This window comes from Pinus tabuliformis, chromosome 3_1, assembly GCF_031772625.1.
Source record: "Pinus tabuliformis cultivar Carrire ecotype Pingquan chromosome 3_1, CPIR1, whole genome shotgun sequence".
NCBI lineage: Eukaryota > Viridiplantae > Streptophyta > Pinopsida > Pinales > Pinaceae > Pinus > Pinus tabuliformis.
Genome location: NC_142301.1, coordinates 807,385,126 through 807,406,759, shown reverse-complemented (window position 1 = coordinate 807,406,759; position 21,634 = coordinate 807,385,126). Strand labels below are relative to the sequence as shown.

Sequence of the window (21,634 nt, the reverse complement as noted above, 5' to 3'; positions counted from 1 at the left end):
TTACAGTAAACCCCTCTCAACAGTGTCGAGGGTTTATTTAAAGAATTCACAATTTAGTAGGTTAACAAGGCCAATTGATACAATCAATAACTAGAAAAACCCCAACTCCGGTATTGTTTGGAGAATTCTAGCAGAGTCACATGCAAGTCTATACACATGAATATGAAGAAAGAACCTCATCAAAACCCTGACAGTGGGTTGAAACCTATAGAAGCGAGCCCGCGGAGGAAAAGCACTTACCTGCACATTAAACATTTATTATCAACCGCTGATAAAGAATCTTCCAACCTTAGCAAAAAGAAGATGCTTACGTGTGGAGGAATGGTAGTCGCTTGGACATTTTGTTCCATGTTCATGAGTACCATGAAAACATTAGAACCCTTTGGAAGGATCCTCGGCAGACTTAAATGCTTTATGAGAGGTTATGCACTTCCCTCCCAGGAGAAGGGGCGTATCTTGTAGACACCTTGAGAAAAATTTTGATATGAAACCAAATGCACCATTGCCACGGAAAAATGGAATCCTAGGCATGCAAACCAAACCATGAGTGTTACAGTAACTTGAAAGACCAAAATATGCCGTGAAAAGTGAAACAGGTATGCAAAAATGACCTAACCAGTTAAGAGTTGAAATAGAAGGCAAGTGGATACGGCCGAATTGCACCCCTACATCGAGCCCTAGGGTTTCACCCTTCATCACCGAAGCCATCGATACCAAAATAAAACAGAGCAAATGACACATGATGCTATGTTAGTTACTCGATCACCTATTCGGCGCCCTCCTAGCCATACGATCCAAGAACCTGATAAGAATATAAATGGGCATGTTGATCCCAAGGATTGGTTGCCAAGTGGACGGGGTTATTAAGGCTAGCAGAGCATGCAGATGCCTCTATGTGGGGATAAACGCTCTTTTCTTGCGCCGCGGCCAGATGCCATGCGCTGCCAGGGATAATGAATGGAGCACTTTGAATCAGACGGTCAATATTAATTTTATCGTCTAACAACGAAATCAATGGCGCAGAAAGGTACAGAGTGGCACTGGAGGGGAGTCTTTCCCAGAGGAACGCCTTACAGCGTAAATATATATTAAGATCATATGAATAGTAGAGTATTCATATTCCTAAGATCATATAAAGTATTGGTTGGTTTGATACACCAAAAACACTTTGATTATTGTCACATATGATGTTAGCTTTATATTAAAGGTTTATGGGCTCAACTTATATCCGTTTGCTAATAATAATAATAATATATATATATTGAATAATAATAAGTTTGGAATATTAAAATATATATATATATATATATATATATATATATATATATATATATTGAATAATAATAAGTTTGGAATATTAACGACATAAACAAATTTAATAACTTAAAATAGTTATTTATTTATATTAATTTATAATTGAACAAAAACATATATATATATTTTAATCTTAACTCATATATATTAATTTTAACTTATAATGCATGCACATTCACAGGTCTCTCTTATCCTTGTCTTGTTTTGGTTTGTGGCTGTTGGTATCTAGGTCATTTCTCTATGTGGTTTTAAAGTGGGGGGTTTTCTAACTGTATTAGTTGAGGCTTCATATGTAATTTGGGTTTTGCTAAGATTTATTTGGTTTAAGACTTTGATGCTCCCTGATCTAGAAATTGGGGCACTGCCCACTCAATTATGGACCTCAATTGTTTATTTATGTTTGGAATCACCTTGTTTTTGTTGTCATTTTTCCTTAGGGTTGGAATTGGTCTTGTGGCCTATTTGGGTAATCTCAGTTTTCGAGTGGTGGTATGGTCGTGGGGTTATTTATGCTTTATGCCTTTAGAGTGTGGTGAATTTCAATCCTTCCTCAAATTCGGGCCTCTGGTGTGGATTTTGGATAACGACATGGTTGTATTTCGGTCAAGTATTGAAGGGGTGATGGTTCATCCTTTTGCTTGTTTTATTGGTCGTGGTACTCTCACTGGTTATCTGCATTGTTCTCTTGTATCAACCACTATGCCTCCTCGTCAGAGAATGATGAGTAGAAGAGGTGGTGTTGGTAATGTTGGAGTTAAACTTGGTTGACATTTTGCCTTTGACTCAATGGAAACGTTCTTTGATTTCGCCCCCCTTGAAGTGCATAGGGAAATTTTACTATTGGAGTCAAAAGAGTATGGGGATTGCCCTTACCATTCTAACTCTGAAATTGTTGGAGATGGTCTGAAATGGTTCCATGACCTGGGAAGAGTTCGGAAGAGGAGATTACATTTCATGCATTCTCTATCCTTGCACCAACAAATGTACACTTTGTTACGCCTAGTATTCAAGGACAAGCAAGTTGACAATTATAATGTATTTTCTGGTTTGGAGGATGTTAAGCGCATTTTATGGAATATCAGATATTGCCTTAATGACATTGACTCTCGCATAAGTCATGTAGAGAGCTATTTGGTGACAGATTTAACCTCAGGGGATCTCATTGACCCTCCTGTAGATCCTATAGATCCATTAGTTGACAATACTCAGGATAGTTTTGGCCTTCTTTTCTTAAGATTGTTTTAATTTTGCTAACTTCTTTATTGCTCTCATCGACAGGGATATGTGGAGTTATTGGGTCAATTTAGTGGTTCTTTTGGTTTCACACTTGTTTTGGTGTGAACAAGGTTTTGAAGTGCTTTCTCCCAACTATTTTCGTTGCTCACAGTTCCCAACAATTGGTTTGGCATATCAGCTCCCCGTTCCTTCTCATAGATGGATTTTTCCATTGTTTCAACCTCATAAATTGGGCGTAGTGGCGGGCCTTATGCTTTGATGGACAAGATTTTTACTGTCTATGAAACTTATAAGAAGAACTCTTCTGTGGTCGGTGCAACTTGTAAGATTTCTACCGTGTTTTAAATTTGTGGAGTTTTATTGTTGTTGTTGTCGTTTCCTTTGGTGATTGGTTGTTAGGTTGTTAGATGAACCATTATTGCAACTATAGTCCTATAGTTCTCTTTGCTTAGGGGATTCCTAATGATCCTTTTGTCACTATAGTCTTACAATTTTCTTTGTTTATGGGATGCCTAATGTTCGGGTTTTGATGATGTATCTTCACTTGTCTCGACCTCTAGAGTATAGTTTCTAAATTATGCATGTTAGTAGGAGCCCAAATCTCCTTTTATTTGGAGGTGATCTATGTTTCTTTGTCCTTGATTTCAGATTTCGAAAAGCTCTAGCTATGGACATAATCGCCATGTATTCCCTCTTTTAAGTAATACAAAATGTTGCAGTTCACCAAAAAAGAACATTAAAGAAATTATGGAATAGATTTTATAAGAAAGTGAGAAAATGGAATTATTATTAATTAAAAAGAATGAGAGGGACAAGGGTAATAGGGATAAGGAGCAAAAAATATGGGTGTATTATCTTATAAGGTTAGATTAGATAAGATAGGGGAATAGAGTAAGTAATATTAGAGAAAAGCATAGGGGAATATAAGGGATTAGGGATGAAACAAACTAAAAAAAAAGGAGGGGTGGGAGGGGGTGGTAAAGAAACAAAGAAGGGGAGGAAAGGATAGAAGGGAGAAGGGGGAAATAAGGGAAAGTAAAGGATAAAAAGGTTTTGAGGGCAATAAAGGAAAAAGAGGGGGGATGTGGGGGAAGACAAGGGATCAAGGAATAAAGAAGATCAGGGAAACGATGAAGGGGAAGAAGGCAAGCGGGGGGGGTATGGATAGTGGATTTCCAAGAATGACTTAACTTATATCCATCTTCGCGATTAAAGTTGTTAGGTGCTTTTCAATTTCCAACACTTCTCTTATGACACGATTAGAATGGAAGTGGGCAGAGGCCAAGATTTTGGTTTCATCAACCCCACATTTTCTCTATAATATAATCTATTCATAATCTTATCTAATCTAATCTTATTAGATAATATACCCGTATTTTTTCTCTCCTTATCCATATTATCCCCATCCTCTCATTCTTTTCAATACCATATCTTATTGGAGCCTTTAATTCTATTTTAATACCAATTTAATATCTAATAGAAATATTTAACTCCATTCTTTATTTTGATTCTTTAATTAATAGTAATTCCATCTTTTTATCTTTCTTGTAAAAGCTATCCCATAATTTCTTTAATATTAGATTCAATTTTACTAATTTAATTTACCTTAACATGTATAACTTAATATGAATAATTTTATTTTTAATCTATCCTTTCATCTCAATCAAGTTAATTTATTCTCAAAGCAGTTTATAAATTTATTTCACTTTGACCTTTCATATTCCCCAAATTAATTAATAAATTAATATTTAATAATGTTAAGTTTCATTAACACAGAGTCATAGTGAGAATGTGGAGGAGCCATGCAAGTATGGAAAGAAGTAACCGAGATGAGGGGTTGAATTGTGGAAGTCCATACATAGTTACAAGTCGAAGCAAAAAATAGATGTCCTGCAAGTTGACTTGCTTGTCCTAAATCTGAAGGTAAAAGATTATAAATTGTCCACAGTGCAAGTGTTGGACGAAAACCAATCCCTCAAAGAACAGTTGGCTAGGCAAGATGATGAAATGGAGGCCTTGCGTAGCCACCTCTTAGATCTCCAGGATCAAAACAACCTTCTGAAAGTGATGATGCATCCAAGAACCCAAATGAGCAACTTCTGGACCAACAAGCCAACAATAGGGGAGGGATATAAATGAACCTTATGAATGTTTCCATGTAAATTTTACCTTATGTTAGAAAGTTTTTGTTGTATATATGGCTTTATGAATGCTTTGTATTTTAATATAGTCTGTAGTCTCGTCAGTATGTTACCAACAATCAATAGCCCTTTGGACTAGCAGGAGAATGCTTATATTGCAAACTTTCTCGTGTAATCGTTGTGACTCGGCACATATTTAATACAAATCTTACTCACTCTTGTTAAAAAAAAAGTTTCATTAACGTTCATAGTCATTTTACTCCTCCAACAATCATTCATTCCTCCTTTATACTTTGTTTGGCACTCTTTGCTTCATCATGTGAGCTTTTTGTCATTGAAAATAGGTAAAGTGTTAATCCAAAATGTCGAACACCCCAACAAAATCACATAATGTTCCAAAAAAAATTATCATCATATTCCTAACTATAAAAATCTACATGCTAAAAATTATTAATTATATCAACAAATTTTCAAAACATAATATTGAAATTATTATCCATGTTAATTTATATCATATTTTTTTTCAAAATTACAATTTAAAACTCATAAATGCATATTAAAAAATATTTAATAAAATTATATTTATTTTTAAAAATAAATATATGCCACTTCATTTTCCATCAATTTATAGCGTAGCAAAATCATATACACAAAAACGGAAAAAATGGGAGATGTATACTCCTCCCTATAATGACTTCCACTTCAAAGTTTGGTTTTAAGTCACAAAGATATAAAAACTTCCACTTCAAAGTTTGATTTAACTTATAACTTAGAAAAGCAATATAAAGACAAAAACGGATCAAAATGGAAGATTTACACTTCTTCATATATAAGACTTCCACTTGAAAAATTGGTTTATAAAAACTTTCACAGTTTGATTATAATAAAAGGAAAGGCGGACTATATATATGTAATTTCAGATGTAAAAAGTTTATATATATATATAAATGGTTTATTGTATAATTATTATTTTATTTTTTAAAATATATATATATTTAGAGAAATAATTTTATATTTTAAATGAAATTATATGCGTTTAGAATGAATGTTTAAATATAATGATGAGGTTTAAAGGTATTATAATAAAATGTATTATATCATTTGACATAATAAAATTTTGGTGGGGACAATAATAATGATTTTTCCTCATAATCAATTGAGTGTATCTCGGGTGATTGGGAGGGTTTAATGATAACCTCTAACCAGGTTCAAGTCATCATTGACATGATGATCTTTTGGGCGCTGCCTTTGTAATGCTCCACTCGGAGACGTCTATGGAATGTTTATCTTCACTATGTTGACTATGTAACTTTTCCTTGATTCTTGTGAATGGGAGGAAGATGTAAATCACTTAAAAAACTATGATTCCTCCCAACCACTTGAGATAAACCTTATGAACATAAAATTCAAAACTTTAATAATACTCTTGTATAAATACAAGTTTTTAACTAAAATATTAAAAAAACAAATTTATACTTAACAACACCCACGACAAGTGTCTCATCACTAGCATGATGATGGAAAGTCCTTGAAAATTGGGAAGGAGGTGGGAAGGAATGGCGCCTTCCACCTGTCATAAACTAGAAATGTTGGACATTCAAGGCAATAAGGACTCCATTAACTCCACCACCCTGGAACTTCATATCGATTGTAAGGATCATTCGATAATGTCAAATTGGGTGCAAATTGAAATTTTAATTGCAGTGGAGAAAGACTGGATAATCATGGCGACAAATGGGGATGAAAGAATAAAGGTTAAACACTTAAATGCAAGGACGAGCAACTTAGTGTTCATGCCAAGTCATTAATAGCACACAATCTTCCAGAAGGTAGGATCTTAGTAAGGTATTAGGCTCGTAATATAGGTTATATCCTTGTCTCTTCGGTTGTTTCCACTTTGTACGTGTTTCCTATTTTAGATATTTCACTACTGCTAATTTTTTGCTTAGCCTGAACATACTCTTGTACCCTCACTCCTTGAATGTTGAGGGTTGTTGGAGGGGAAGTATGGTGTCTTTGTTTGGAACCTTAGTCTTGTCTTTTGGACAAATGATTCCTTTTGTATGGCCAGTCTTTCAAGTTCATGTTGTTGGCTAGATTCTTGGCTTGGGATCACCTTTATTAGCTACACTATCAGGGTCCGCATTGGCACTCTCAGGATGCGGTGGAAAAAGGGTTTACAATTTTATGATTATGGGAAAAATACTTTAAAGCCTAACACTTGGTTTTAGTCTAAGACACATTTTCTTGAAAAGGGGCTCTCAAACCTATTAAAAATGATTCTATTTCGTTGAGGGCTTTCAATATTCAACTGACATTGTTGAAAAAAGGGGCTCTATTAGTTTCCAACCAATCTTTCCCCTTGGCATACTTGTAGGCTATGATTTATCCTCAACATTGTACATTTCTTCTGTTGAAATTGTAGTAAGAAAGGCTTCATTTGACTAGTATCTTAGTCAAATGGAGAAATTCTATTTTCCATATCAACGTGATGACTTGGATTGCAGTTAGCTAGAGTGACATGATCTTTTCTCCTAGTTAAGTTAGTAAATTCGAGTTTGTAGGCTAGAAGTAGAATTGTACATGGGTTGATTAATGAGATCTAGCAATCTAGTTGAGTTATTATTAGTTGAATTTGGTTAAATGAGCTCTAGTCATTAGTTGAGTCAGTTGAAGGTCAGTTGAGTAGTTATGATTGTTGTTAACCCATTGATCTCTCAGTTAACTAGTCAATCAACTAAAAATAGACCCAGTCATGCATGAAATTTGAATTGCCTTGTTGAGTGGATGGAAAAGGCACATTTGTATTTATAATTGTATATTGTTGAGTGTACAGTGCTTTTGCACTAAGCATGTGCTCAATTCCTTGGGAATTGCATAAGGAAATAAGGAATTCCCCTATTATTTAGGAGCTAAATTTCTCATGAATTGCGTAAGGAAATAAGAGGAAGTTGGAGGCTTGAATTGGCTAAGTGTTGGCTAAAGAAGGACAATCAACAGGAGAACAGGTTTACAGTGCAAGGTGTGCTTCAAAGTTGAAGCAAGACATTGTAATAGTTTCTCATTCTCATATGATTAATGAAAATCAGTAGAGGGGTTTTTCCCAATTGGGTTCCCCTGTAAAATCATAGTGTTCCTTGTGTTTTGATAGTTGCATGTGTTTTTATCGTGTGTTTTCCTTTCTGCAGAATAGTAGAAGAAATTTTTGTCTCTTGATTTCAGTTTGATTTCATTAACAGTAGTAAATTTCTTGCAATTTTTACATGGTATTAGAGCTTGAAAGCACAATAGAAACCAATCAATAGATCTTCTCCCTCAGAATTTTTGATTTGCAAATTTAGTGAAGCAATTTTCTTCCTTGCGGGGAAATTTCTTTCAACGGATTGAGATTGGAGTATGCCCTGGAGGGAACCTCAAATTTCATAGCTTGGAAGGATACGATGGAATGTGTACTCGATGATAATGGAGTATGGGAATATACACAAATTGATATTCCAAAACCAACAACATCAAATGCACAAGCACTTGCTCAATGGAAGAAAGACACAACAAGAGCTAGGAGGATTATTCTCAAGGGTGTCAAAGATCATGTGGTTTCGAACTTGCATGGAAAGGAGACTCCTTTTGAAATGTGGAAAATTGTCACAGATCCCTTCCAGAGTAGCAGTGATGCCAGGAAATTGGCATTGAGAGATAAACTCAAGAGTATTCGAATGCAGAAAAATGAAACCATTCCACAATACCTCTCCAGATTCACTCAGGTTTGAGATGAACTTGAAGGAGTAGGAGAAAATGTGTCATCATCTGAACTTGTTACTTTAGCACTCCTTGGCATTTTGAATCCTGGCGCAACTATCAGGATTTAGTTAATAGAAGAGACAAGCTACCAGATTGCGAGAGACTTTGGTTTGATTTGGTACAGAGGAGATCAAAAGAAACACTAGAGATGGTGTCACATCCATTGCAGACGAGGAAGAAGATTGTGCTCTAGTTGGTAAATAAAAGAATGCCAAGGGAAAGAAGGCCCAAGGTGAGGCAAAGTCTAGCCAGAACAATGGCAAGAAGAAGGACCTCAGCAAAATAAAATGTTTTCACTACCATGAATATGGACATTATGCAACCAAGTGTCCACATAAGAAATCCAATAAGGAGCCTACAACAGGAGCAGGAGGAGATGCTTTGGCATCTCAATTCGAGTTATATTTCACCCTCTTTTCTTGCATGGAAATTACAATAAGAGGGAGTGAGTGGTACCTAGATTTTGGTGCCTCATATCATATGACAGGAAACAAGGAATTATTCAGTATCCAAGAGGAGAAGGATCTCAAATTGCACATAGAATTTGGAGATGATGGGAGGTATAGTACCAAAGGAATTGGTATTATCACCTTTAAGAGGGAGTCAGGCTCCCATCTTCACTTGAAAAATGTAATGTATGTGCCTAGGATGAACAAAATTTTGATTTTTGTAGTTGTATTGGAGGACATAGGTTATGATGTGGTGTTCAATAAGGGAAAAGCTTTTCTGAAGCATGTTGCTACTAGACAAGTGAAATAGATTGGAGTTAGAGTGAAAAATCTCTACAAGCTAGAGGTAGATTTTGCCATGCATGCAACTATACCTCTAGGAGTGAGGTCGGGCGATGTAGAGCCTTAGTCCCGAAGTTGCAACGATTTGGCTTGGGTCCATAGGAGAGGAGTAATAGTTGCAGTATACTCTTCTCATGGATCATTACCCTTGTTATAGGGGCCCACAATATTCAGTAGAAGAAGGACCAGTGTCATTTGATGCAGTCATATCTTGGGCGACAGTTGCAGGCTAGTAGCAGTTAGAGACTCATGAGACAGTTATAGCTCAGAGACACAGTTGATTTAGTATTTCAGATGCTTCTCAATTGCAGTTATTGCAGTAGCAACAACAATAGTGAGAGGGAGTCTTATTATAGTACATACCGATGGGAGCAAGATCGGGGTTATGCAGAACCATTTTCTTGCTAAGAGGGGGTGTTGAAATTGTTGCAAGAAAAGGTTTCATTTGACTAGTGCCTTAGCCAAATGGAGAAATTTAATTTTCCACATTAGCAGGATGACTTGGATTGCAATTAGCTAGAGTGGCATGGCCTTGTCTACTAGTTAAGTCATTAAATTTGAGTTTTAAGGCTAGAAGTAGAGTTGTGCATGAGTTGATTGCTAATATCTAGCAATCTAGTTGAGTTATTGTTAGTTGAACTTAGTTAACTAAGCTCTAGTCATTAGTTGAGTTAGTTGAAGGCCAGTTGTGTAGTTATGACTGTTGTTAACTCATTGATCTCTTAGTTAACTAGTCAATCAACTAAAAATAAATATGGTCATCCATGGAATTCAAATTACCTAGTTGAGTGGATGGAAAAGGCACATTTGTATTTATAATTGTATATTGTTGAGTGTATAATTCTTTTGCACTAAGCAAGTGATCAATTCCTTGGGAATTGCGCAACAAAATAGGGAATTCCCCTATTATTTAGGAGCTCAATTTCTCCTTAATCGCATAAGGAAATAGGAGGAAGTTGGAGGCTTGAATTGGCTAAATGTTGGCTAGAGCAGGACAGTCAACAAGAGAACAAGTTTACAGTGTAGGGTGTGCTTCAGAGTTGAAGCAAGACATTATAAAGTTTCTCATTCTCATCTAAATAATGAAAAGAAACAAAGGGGTTTTTCCCAGTTGGGTTCCCTTGTAAGATCATTGTATTCCTTGTGTTTTGATGGTTGCATATGCTTCTATCGCGTTTTTTCCTTTCCATAAAATAGTAGAAGAAATTTATGTCTCTTGATTTCAGTTCAATTTCATTAGCAATAGCAAAATTCTTGCAATTTTTACTGCTTATGACAATCACTTGATATCTGTGACCCTCCCCTATCATTTCTCCATCACAATGATGACGGGAAGAGGAGGACATTATCGTAGAACTACAAAGAAGAAGGGGTCAGGGCCCTCCACGTCCAGAGCACAAAGGACTATCGATACCTTTGCACATATCCACCATAGCCAACTCCCCTTGCAATCCATCACGAGATAGAGAAGGCTAAATAGGAAGTGTGGGTATCAAATGAAGAAGTTCTTGCATGTTGTGTACAATTTTATATTCTGTGCATGACTATCTTTATGCGTTATACATTGCACCAGGTGCAGCAAGGGTTTGGGGGTAGTACCCACCAAAAAACGTGTTTTTTCCATCATTTTTTATAGTTTTCAGCACACAATTTTTGCTAATAGTGGTTTTGTGGCACATGGTGGTTTTGCCCATGGCTTTGTAGTTTGTTTAAGGAAATAGAGTTGTATTCTAAGTTAGGGTAAATGGATTGGTGGTTCATGGATGCCACGTGATATATTTGTATTGTAGTATTGTACATAAGAATATACACTGGAAAACCTTGTTGGTTTTCTTGGTTTTAGGTTTCTTGGATAAAATACTTGTGTTAATGTGTGTGTTTGCCATTGCATCTTTTCTATTTTATTAAGAATATGTTTGTAGTAATTAATTGTGAAAGGTTAAAACCTACATAACACACGTGATGAAATTGATCCCACACATCAGAACAACAAAAACCAAAAATACCAAATACATGTAAGTTGTAGACACAAATTTGCAGATAAAAACCTTCATAGGCCAAGCTTTGGTGGAAATATTTGAGGAGCAATAGGAAATTCTTCCATGTTTAGACGAGACCCAATGCCAAACAAAAAATCTCGACATCAAGGTGACAAAGCTAGCCCAAGCAGTGACAAATTCAAAGTTTACAAATTTAGAGGAAGATGATATGCGACCAATAACTATTCAACTCAACTCCTCCTCCTCCTTTTTTTGCTTTTTGTTTTTTTGTTTTTTTTTTGTTTGTTTTTTGTTTTTTTATTTTGGTTTTTGTTTTGTTTTTGTTTTTGTTTTTTGTTTTTTGTTTTTTGTTTTTTGTTTTTTGTTTTTTAGTCTTTTGTTTGTTGTTTTTTTGTTTGTTTGTTTGTTTGTTTGTTTGTTTTTTTTTTTTTTTTCATGTTTAAACGAGACCCAATGCCAAACAAAAAATCTCGACATCAAGGTGACAAAGCTAGCCCAAGAAGTGACAAATTCAAAGTTTACAAATTTAGAGGAAGATGATGCGACCAATAACTATTCAACTCAACTCCTCCTTTTTTTTTTGTTTTTTTTTTTGTTTTGTTTGTTTTTTGTTTTTGTTTTGTTTGTTTGTTGTTTTTTTGTTTTGTTTTGTTTTTTGTTTGTTTTTGTTTTGTTTGTTGTTTTTTTGTTTTGTTTTGTTTTTTGTTTTTTTGTTTTTTTGTTTTGTTTTATTTTGTTTTGTTTTTTGTTTTGTTTTGTTTTGTTTTGTTTTTGTTTTTGTTTTTTTGTTTTTTTTCCCAGCAGGTATGTAGATATTAATAGTCTTAAAATTGGTGAAGTCGGTCATCATAATTTTGGTTTATTTTAAAGTTTTTACTACAATTATAAACATTTTGAACCAAGAAATTTTGATGAAGCAAGTAAAGAAAAACACTGGGTAGATGTTATGAATGAGGAGCTAGATCATATTGAAAAGAACAAAACCTGGGAACTGACACCAAGGCCAGCATGAAAGAATGTCATGGGTACAAAATGGGTATTCAAAAATAAGATGAATGATCAGGGACAAATTATTAGAAATCAAGCAAGACTAGTATACAAGGGTTACTCAGAGGTATAAGGTCTTGACTATGAATAAACTTTTGCATCGATGGCGAGATTGGAGGCAATTCAAATGTTTCTTGCCTTTGCTTGTTATAAAGATTTGAAAGTGTACCAGATGGATGTAAAGTCCACATTTCTGAATGGATAACTTGATGAAGAAGTCTATATTGAACAACCTAAGGGCTTCTTATTGTCAGATAATCCAAATGATGTATGTAGGTTAAAGAAGGCATTGCATGGACTTATATAGGCACCATGGTCATGGTACTATAGGTTGGAAAAGTACCTACAAAAGCAAGGTTTCAAGAGAGGTGCAGTTGATAGCTACTTGTACATAAAATCTAATGAAGATGAACTCCTAATTGTGGTAGTGTATGTAGATGATATTATGTTTGGAAGCAACAAAGACAATTTAGTGCAATGGTTTTTTAATGAGATGAAGTTTGAGTTTGAGATGTCAATGATTGGGGAGCTTACTTTTTACCCGGGGCTACAAATTTTACAAAAGTCAGAAGGTATATTCATTTCTGAAGAGAAATATTTAAAGGATATGTTTAGGAAGTTCAAATTGGAAGATTGTAAACCTATCTCAACACCTATGGAAATTGGATGCAATTTGTGTGCAGATAATGAATCAGCTAGTGTTGATTAGAAGATTTACAGATATATGATAGGTAGTTCAGTATATCTAACAGCCTCTAGACCAGATATAATGTTGGCAGTCAGATTGGTGGCAATATATTAGTAAACACCTAAACAAAGTCATATACTAGCAACAAAAAGTATATTCAGATATTTGAAAGGGACTACAAATTATGGACTATGACACCCAAAAGGAAAGACTTCGCATTGACAACATACATAGATGTAGACTAGCCCAATTGTATAGACGACAAGAAAAGTATGAGTGGTGGTGCATTCTACTTAGGAGAATCATTGGTTGCATGGTTAAGCAAAAAGCAATCCTCAATATCTTTATCTACAATAAAAGTTGAATACATAATAGTTGTTGCTTGTTGCACACAAGTGTTGTGGATGAAATAAACTCTACAAGATATGAAGGTAACTTTCAATGAACCAATATTTATTAAATGTGATAATACTAGTGCAATAAGCATCTCAAAAAATCCAGTGCTTCATTCAAAGACTAAACATATCCCTATAAAGTATCACTTCCTTAGAGAACAGGTGGCTGAGCAAACAGTGAAGTTGGAATATATATCAACAAAAGAGAAGATAGCAGATATATTTACTAAGCCACTAGCAAGAGAGCCATTTAAATATCTAAGACACAAATTGGTGATAGTTCCTGCTCCCTCTTCTCATTACCTTTGCTTCGAAGAGGAGCTTCAAAGGAATGTAGAGAATATAAAAATAATGGACTATCTAAGGGGGAGACTCTATAGAAGCAACAATAAGAAGAGCAATAGGAGTATATGAACAAAAGAAAAAATAATATAAACAACAGTAGGAAGAAAAGAAGAATGAAACAATGTCTAAGTGTCAAGACTTTAAGGCATCCAGAGAAGCAACATGAATAAAGACCAGCTTGTACCTACAAAAAACCATCTAAATATCATGAAGGATACCATCACCTTGGTCCATCATTCAAAAGTTTTTATCCTTTGGTACAAAATCTTGTGCAAAAATGTATATGTGACAAGTAAATAAACATGTTCAAAATACATGTGATCTATCTAAACATTTGTATACCTAGTCAAAGCATTTTGAATATGAGTCTAACTTAAAGTATATTTATGCATCATTAGAATCCTTCAATATTCTTCAGCTTTAATGACTTTGAATATGTGTGGCCTATGCATCAAATGAATTTGTATTTCTTGTGTACTCAATTGATATTCTTTGAACTAAGAAGAAAGAAAAGCAAGAGATCACTTCAAATATATAAAATGAAAGCAAATGTGATGACATAAAGCCAAGAGGAGCATAATCTATATATTTGTATGTCTGGTTTCTAGAAGTCCTCATCATGAAATGTCATGTGATCAACATCTAAACCATATTCATTGTAGATCATATTCTTTGCAACTACTGTGATAAAGTCAAGAATGGTTTGAGAATTCATAGATATATATGTAGAAGAATTCCAACTTGAAAATATAAACATATGCTCCATTGAAGCAAGCAATGTCCAGCGCATATACTACATTGAAACAAGTAATGTCCAACACAGAGAATACAAATATGAAGCAAATAATGTTTGACTGACAAATTAAGTATCTAAAGAATCATCTTACAAAAAGGTACAATCAAATGTACATGAAAATATGAACGAAAAGATTGAGCACAAGTCTCATCATATTAAAAGTATGTTGGCCACATGAAAAGAGCCACAAAGTTATGAAGAGAACAATGCAACATCGAAGCATGACCTATTTTTGTATGAGTTCCAAAGAAAGGTACACGACCAAGTATTAAGTATTCCTAGGGTGACATTCGTACATGCTTACACATAAGAAAAGTATTCATAGAAGATGACATTATCCTTAGCTTATGCAACAAAGTTGTAGAGGAGGATTCACAGAGAATGTCATGAGTTTAACAGAGGTATTCTATCATAAGAAGCATATAGCGTGAATCATATTAATATGATTCAAAGCATCCACTCAAGATAATGAATATTGAGAGAATCAACATTATGACGATCCAAATAGACTTAAGGGATCATAAGAGTGGGTGTGTGTAACCCATAAGGACAATCTACAATAAAAGTTAATGTAGAGAAGAGTATGGAACAAAGGAACAAAGCATCCAAGATGACAGGGATGGCAGACTCAATAGAAAATGTCTGAGAGCAGAGGTGATAGGTCACAGTGGAAGAACGAATGGAACAAACACTTAAAGGATCTGTATTATAGAAAAAGACAAATAAGTGTAATGTAGGTGTCAGACGAACAGTTTATGCCAAGGCATGTCATAATGATATAATGGAATTTGGACAAGGAGGCAGGTTGTGCCATAGGTCATGTCACATAGACAATGTGTCAAGCGAATAAAAGGTTAATGCACAAAAAGTAATGCATGTTGTGCCAAAAATCGTGCTAGAGGTTGTGCCACATAGACAATGTAACACACAAAAATCTTGAAGCATAACACACCAATAAGTCATTTGTAGTTCATCCTCCACAACTTCTTTCCATCAGATCCAACTCAATTTCATTGAATGCATGCAAAGATCGAGTTGATTTTATCTTCCCTTACATATTTGTATCATAAGAGGCAAGGAACAAACACATTGATCATTTGGTCAGTGCAGATAGTGTTTCTAGCTCTCAAAGTCATAGGGCCGAGTGTGTTTAAAGAAATGGCAAAAAAAATTGTAGAGTACAATGCTTTAATTCCGCTTGGACTTATAACGATTCTTCAATTCAACTCATTCACAAGCAATGAAATATATTTCCAACAATTGTTTGCCAGTTGAGGCTTCATACAATCTCAAATGATAAGATTATTCATATGTAGGTGACAAAGAATGGTATTGAGACGTCAGCTTAACTCTGTGCCAATTAAACCAAGATAACACACAAAATTATTAGAGGTATCAAACCAACGTGATATTACACTCTTCATATGTAGAAGCCAGATGAAATATGACATTCTCATAGCTTGAATGTAGTTCGAACTGGCATGCCAAACTCTCATTTCTTATTAATTATTTTATATGCATAAACACAATTCACAATGTTGGTGAAATACAATCATAAACTAATTCAAAAAGCTCAAGTAGTACAATATTATATGAAACAATGGTTTCAAGGGGTTTCACATGGTTTAAACTCCAGTTGAAGATGCTTAATGCAGAAGATACCTAAAAATTTTATTGATATGGTTCTGAAGGTCTCAAGTTTGAGTTTAAAATGATAAATTGAGGTTATTAGTCTTAAATGAGGGTTCAATAATCTCAAGGTTTTAAACTCTAGTTAAATATAAATGGATCACTATGGTGTGGTTGTTCATAACCAAGCCTAGTGATTTGAGGAACAATAACATAGTGAAATTGTATGGAAACGAAGTGAACTACACATTCAAACTTATATTTCTTAGTAAATAACAACAACACAATGAATACCAATTAATAATTCAAACAAGTCAAACTCAGTCTCTAATTCAAACCTTAACATTTAAATGATATTGAGGTATGGATATGGTTTTTGATGTTTCTTTTGTAACCATTTCACATCAATATGGAATTGTGTTTACCAAATAAACCCCATTGTCATTGATGTCAAAGGGGGTGGGGGTGAGGAAAGGAGAAGGAGAAGTAATTTTTAGGAGAAATAAGAAGGATTACCCTTAGGGGAGGAGCATAATGTTACCATCAATTCCAAAGGGGGAGAATGTTGGCAATGTCAACATTGATGTCAAATGGCCATGAGTCATGTTGATGTTAAGGTTGCTTGAGTCATGTTAATGTTAAGGTTGCTTGATGCTAATGTTGCTTGATGGTGCAATGTTCATTTTTATTATCGATTGCTTAATGTGCAAAGGTTGTTTAAGTGATGTGATGTGCAAAGGTAGACTATTGTTGCAAAAGCAGATCTATGTAAGGATGATATAATGGTGTGTGAGGTTGATAAAATTAAGGTTGACCTAATGTTACAATACATATTTTATAAACAAATTAAATACATGGTACATGAGATTTGAAGAGCAATGTTTAGAGAACTTGACATTTTCAATGAATATTATATGTTTAATTTACATTTCAAAGCCATATAGTGCAATCATTGTTGTTGGATTATATGATTTCAAATCCTCTTAATATTACAAAATTTAAACTAAATTTCAGATTTGGAAATGAAGAGGCAGATTCTGAACAACTCTAGAAGGCCAAGTGATAACTCTTCAATTCCTCCATGGAATACAAATAGTCAACAACTATTTGTACATAAAAGATGCCATTTTGAATGAAATAGAAGCTCTTTTTTTTAGTCTTGAACAATCCTAGTAAGGAGAAAAGAGGAAGGGAAAGTGTAGTAGAATTGGAGCAAACTTGAAGTAGAGAAGCAAAGAGGATAAGAAACAAAAAAGAGGACATAAATCAATTTCAGAACATAAACAAAAATTGAGTAACCAACAAATCTGATTTGTAATCTGATTGAGGGATTGTAGTCTCCTTTCAATTTGTAGCTTGAAAAATAACAAATTGTAGCTTGTTGAGGTAGCAACCTCCTGTGGGTCTTGTAGAAGACTTGAGGGGGCAACCTCTTGTAGGTTGGAACCTATAGAAAATTTGATGTAATAGGGGAGTGGGAGCTTTCCTTCACATCACTTTCAACCAAATATTTGTGGTTTTCTCCATTTATTGGTTTCCACTTATATCTTGTGTCTTCATGCATTGCTTGTTGAATGTCTCATTTGTGTGAATGCTTTTGAATTCATAATATGTATATATGAAAATGTCTCTCTCTAATTGCAAAAGAAACAATTAATGGTTGAACATATACGTAAGCCATTAGTTGTAAAAGAAGATATCTGAAAAAGGAAATTAATTTGAGCTAAATAATTGAAAAGCCACAATTATTGATTCGCCCTCCCCCCAGTAATTGCCAAGTATCTATCAAACTTTGCAATAGATCAACTTGCAAAAGTAGGGATAAATTTGGATGAAGGGATCCTCGTCAAGAATGACATCTCCTTCAATTTTCTCATTCCTTAGGCAATGGATAAGAAAATTCATCAAAATTTGATTTGGAAGTGGAATGTAAGGACCAACAAGGCCCCTCCCCCAAAAGTTAACTATGTTCAAAGGTGAACTCCATTTAATATAAGTGAAATCCATAGCAGATACGTGGAGACATGTTGGGGTCAGATTGCTAGGTGGCCTATGCCACCACCTAATCCTCCAATAAATGCTCACATACCATCTTTATTAAGGGAAAAGGATTTGTATTAATGGGAGCTAAAATAATATTAATTCATAGAACGTATATGGGAATCACAGTCGAATTGATAGCCTTCAACAATTTTAATATGTTTTTTCTCAAAGGATCTTTTGTTTGTTTGGGAAAGAGTGGATGGAGTGGGAGTGCAGTTGCGGAGAATGGGATAAGTCCCTTTGCACCACCTCCTCCCTTGTCCTCTTGGGCTCAAGCCATTGGAAGGATGCCCATTGACACACTTCTCTTCATAGTGGTTAGGCTTCTCCGCTGAAGTGATACAATTTCAATCAAAACCATTGATGGAGAGAAATAGGTAATCAATTCTATTATGTTGATTTAGGTAGTTTCCTCCTTGATTTCGTAGCATAGCTGCCTTCAATCCAGGACAACAATATGTTGTTGACATGGAATGAAGCTTCAATTTTAGAAATTTTTCCTTCTTGGTGCCTTTTCAACTTGCCTAGTCAAGATTTTGTGCTCGGGATTCTAAGAAAGTTTCTATATTGGGGTTGGCACTCTGCGGAGATTTCGTCTTCTTTAAGGCTGGGCACATATTTGTTTTTTGTTCTATGTATTATTGAGAGAAGGCTCACCTGGTGACCAACCTTCCTCTTCCTTTATGAGCTTCTTAGTGATATTGTTCTAGTTATGGATACTCGTGACCAAGGAGATTTAAATGACTGCTCGACTATAGAATATTTGGAGCAACGTTTAGACAAGATAGAGGCCAACCAAGTGCTACTATGTGCAAAATTGAATTAGTTTTGATAGGTTGCAATGAATTCTTTAGAGAAGATCATGGACGATCATATCAAGCAAAAAAGAATGGATGGCAAGTTGGATGCCCTCGGGTAGCTACTAGAGAATTTGTGAGTATTCTTATCTCAACATATTTTTTCCAATTCATCTACAGAAAGAAATGGTAATAAAAGCATGTTGGATTTGAATGTTCCTCGCCTAGAGAAGAACAACCATGATATTTAGTCAAGAGAAAATGTCAAAATTTTGCTATGCAATGTAATTTTCGTAAGCTCTTATAGGGCTTTTGGAGAGTGTACACCTTTAAGGACCCAATGTTTCTTAAGATGGTTAGCAGACAAATAGTTAAGAAAGATAGAGATGGGAAAAGGGTTACATGTATAGTTTGCCTCGAGGGAATCTCCATGTAAACACATGTTGTACAAACCACAATCTAGGTCACAAAATTTTGACTAAATACAATATTCTCATTATGTTAAAAAAAAGATGAAGATGGTTGGTCATGTGACAAATGTTATGAAACTGAGACTTAATATCTACATATGGTGGACATTCTAAGAGAACATGCTTTTAATCTTCAACCCTCTTAGTGTCACAAAGGAGGCAAATTGTTTCATCCCAAGGTGTTTTTGAAAATGACCAATGCCCAATTTCATTACAAAGCTCAATTTTAGCAATGCTTATTTTTTCTTTACACTCATCAAAACAAAGAGATAATTTTGATCTTCCATAAGAGGGTTGTTCACCTCCTTATAATATCTTAATTTTCTTTTTCCCTCTAGCTCTTTATCACACCACATATTCTCCTTAAATTTTTATTTAATAATAATTTTAATATTATCTTTATTTTGCAAAATGATCTCATCCTTATTCCCCATTTATTTAACCAAAAATTAACATCCTTGTATAATCCCTACTTGAATCAAAGGTGGTTTTGGTTGGAACTTAAAGCAAATTTTGGAAGCCATTTGTCTTCCATGTTGTTTAACTTATTCTTATACATTAAGTATTTGGGCATAGTTATATTATCTATGGGGAACAAGCTTGTTTTTATGAAGAGGATAGGATAGGATGTATTTCATTTCATTTTGAGGTTATAGGTTAGAAAGTTCTTTTAGATCTGCTCTATCCTTCACCACAACTCTTAAGAGATATGGCATCCCTAAACTTCACATCGTGACATGGTATCAAAGCTAAGGTTGGAAAAGGGCATGATGAATATCAATACATCCGTGAAGAAGTACTTAAAGAAGTGCTCTATGGTAGCAAGTCATCTCAAGCAAGGTATCAAGGCATTATGGAATCTCCTATTATCCATCAAGGACAATATGACCATGAGTTCTACAAAGGATGAAGGGTTATTCTCAACACTTACTAGCACATTTGAAGATGAGAATATTTGGGTAATCGACAGTGGAGCATCAAATCATATAACATGTAAACACAATCAAATAAAGACCTTATCAAGAAGAAAATGTTCTTACTCCATTGAACTTAAAATAATAGGAGTAACAAGAGCATCAAAGTGGAGTTTTTTTCTTAGCCCACATCCAAAGGTTCGTTGAATTACAATTGTTTCCAAGCCCATAATAATCTTTCCACCCTCCATTTAACCCTTTCTAAATAATTCAATCCTAGTTGAGACTGTGATGAATTTTGATTTTGAGGTATTTGTATGAAGATACTTCATACAAATTGTTGTTGCCATGTACAAAAGTATCATAGATGATATTGCTGGACTTAATTATCATGAATTTTATTTTTTCAATATTAATAGTCACACCCATATTGAAGGAAAAAGCCTTGAGGACTCTTAGTTGCTTACAAAGATCATAGAGACTCCTTAATATGAGAACAATATTATCAACACCAAGAAGAAGAATAGCAACAAGAGTTGGGTTGATGCAACCTTGTTTTTCCAAATAATCTTATAAATTATTAATGTATATGTCAAAGAGTAGGATATAAAGGTTTTTGATAGGATATAAGGGACACGCTTGCTTGACTTTGATATTGCAGTTAATTTCTTCTAACTAGTCGTTAGTTCTACTAAAGTTGGCAATAATGTTCTCATATAATCTTGTCGCAACAACCCTTGACTTCAGAGGCACTTTAACCTCTTATATCCTATTCCAAAGGTTTGTCTTGGGTATAGTGTCAAAAACCTTTTTAAAGTCAACAAAGTAGCATAAGATATTAGTTTTCATCATTAATTTTCACCATAAGGTCATATGATGAGATCTCATGACCTCTTCACCAGTATGGCCTAGGAGCACCATGACTTTCGTATGGAGCTTGGTGATAATTCTAGGTATGAAGTGCAGGGTATTAACAACATATAGTTCCAACTAGACTCTAGGAGTCCTATGGAGGTAAAAGAAGTATTGTATGTGCCTGGGTTAGAGAAGAACTTTCTCTCCATTTTGGCTATTGAGGATAAAGGACTCCAGGTTTTTTTCACAAGAGGTGAGGTGTCTATCAAGTCGAAAGGAGTTAATCCTAGAGTGAGGAGAGTGATCGACAACAAAGAGAGAAACTTGTATTTGTTGAAAGGACAACCATTGAAAGTCCTTGTACATGATGGTGGC

The 21,634-nt window shown here is 34.7% G+C and overlaps 1 long non-coding RNA gene across 1 annotated transcript; it reads right to left on the bottom strand.

Moving 5' to 3' along the window:
* Positions 1-1,078, bottom strand: LOC149189911 (uncharacterized). The gene is made up of 2 exons (XR_016256442.1): positions 312-1,078; positions 1-240 (listed from the first exon to the last, which is right to left on the bottom strand). It is a non-coding gene; the product is annotated as an uncharacterized LOC149189911 (long non-coding RNA).
* Positions 1,079-21,634: the final 20,556 nt, after the last annotated feature.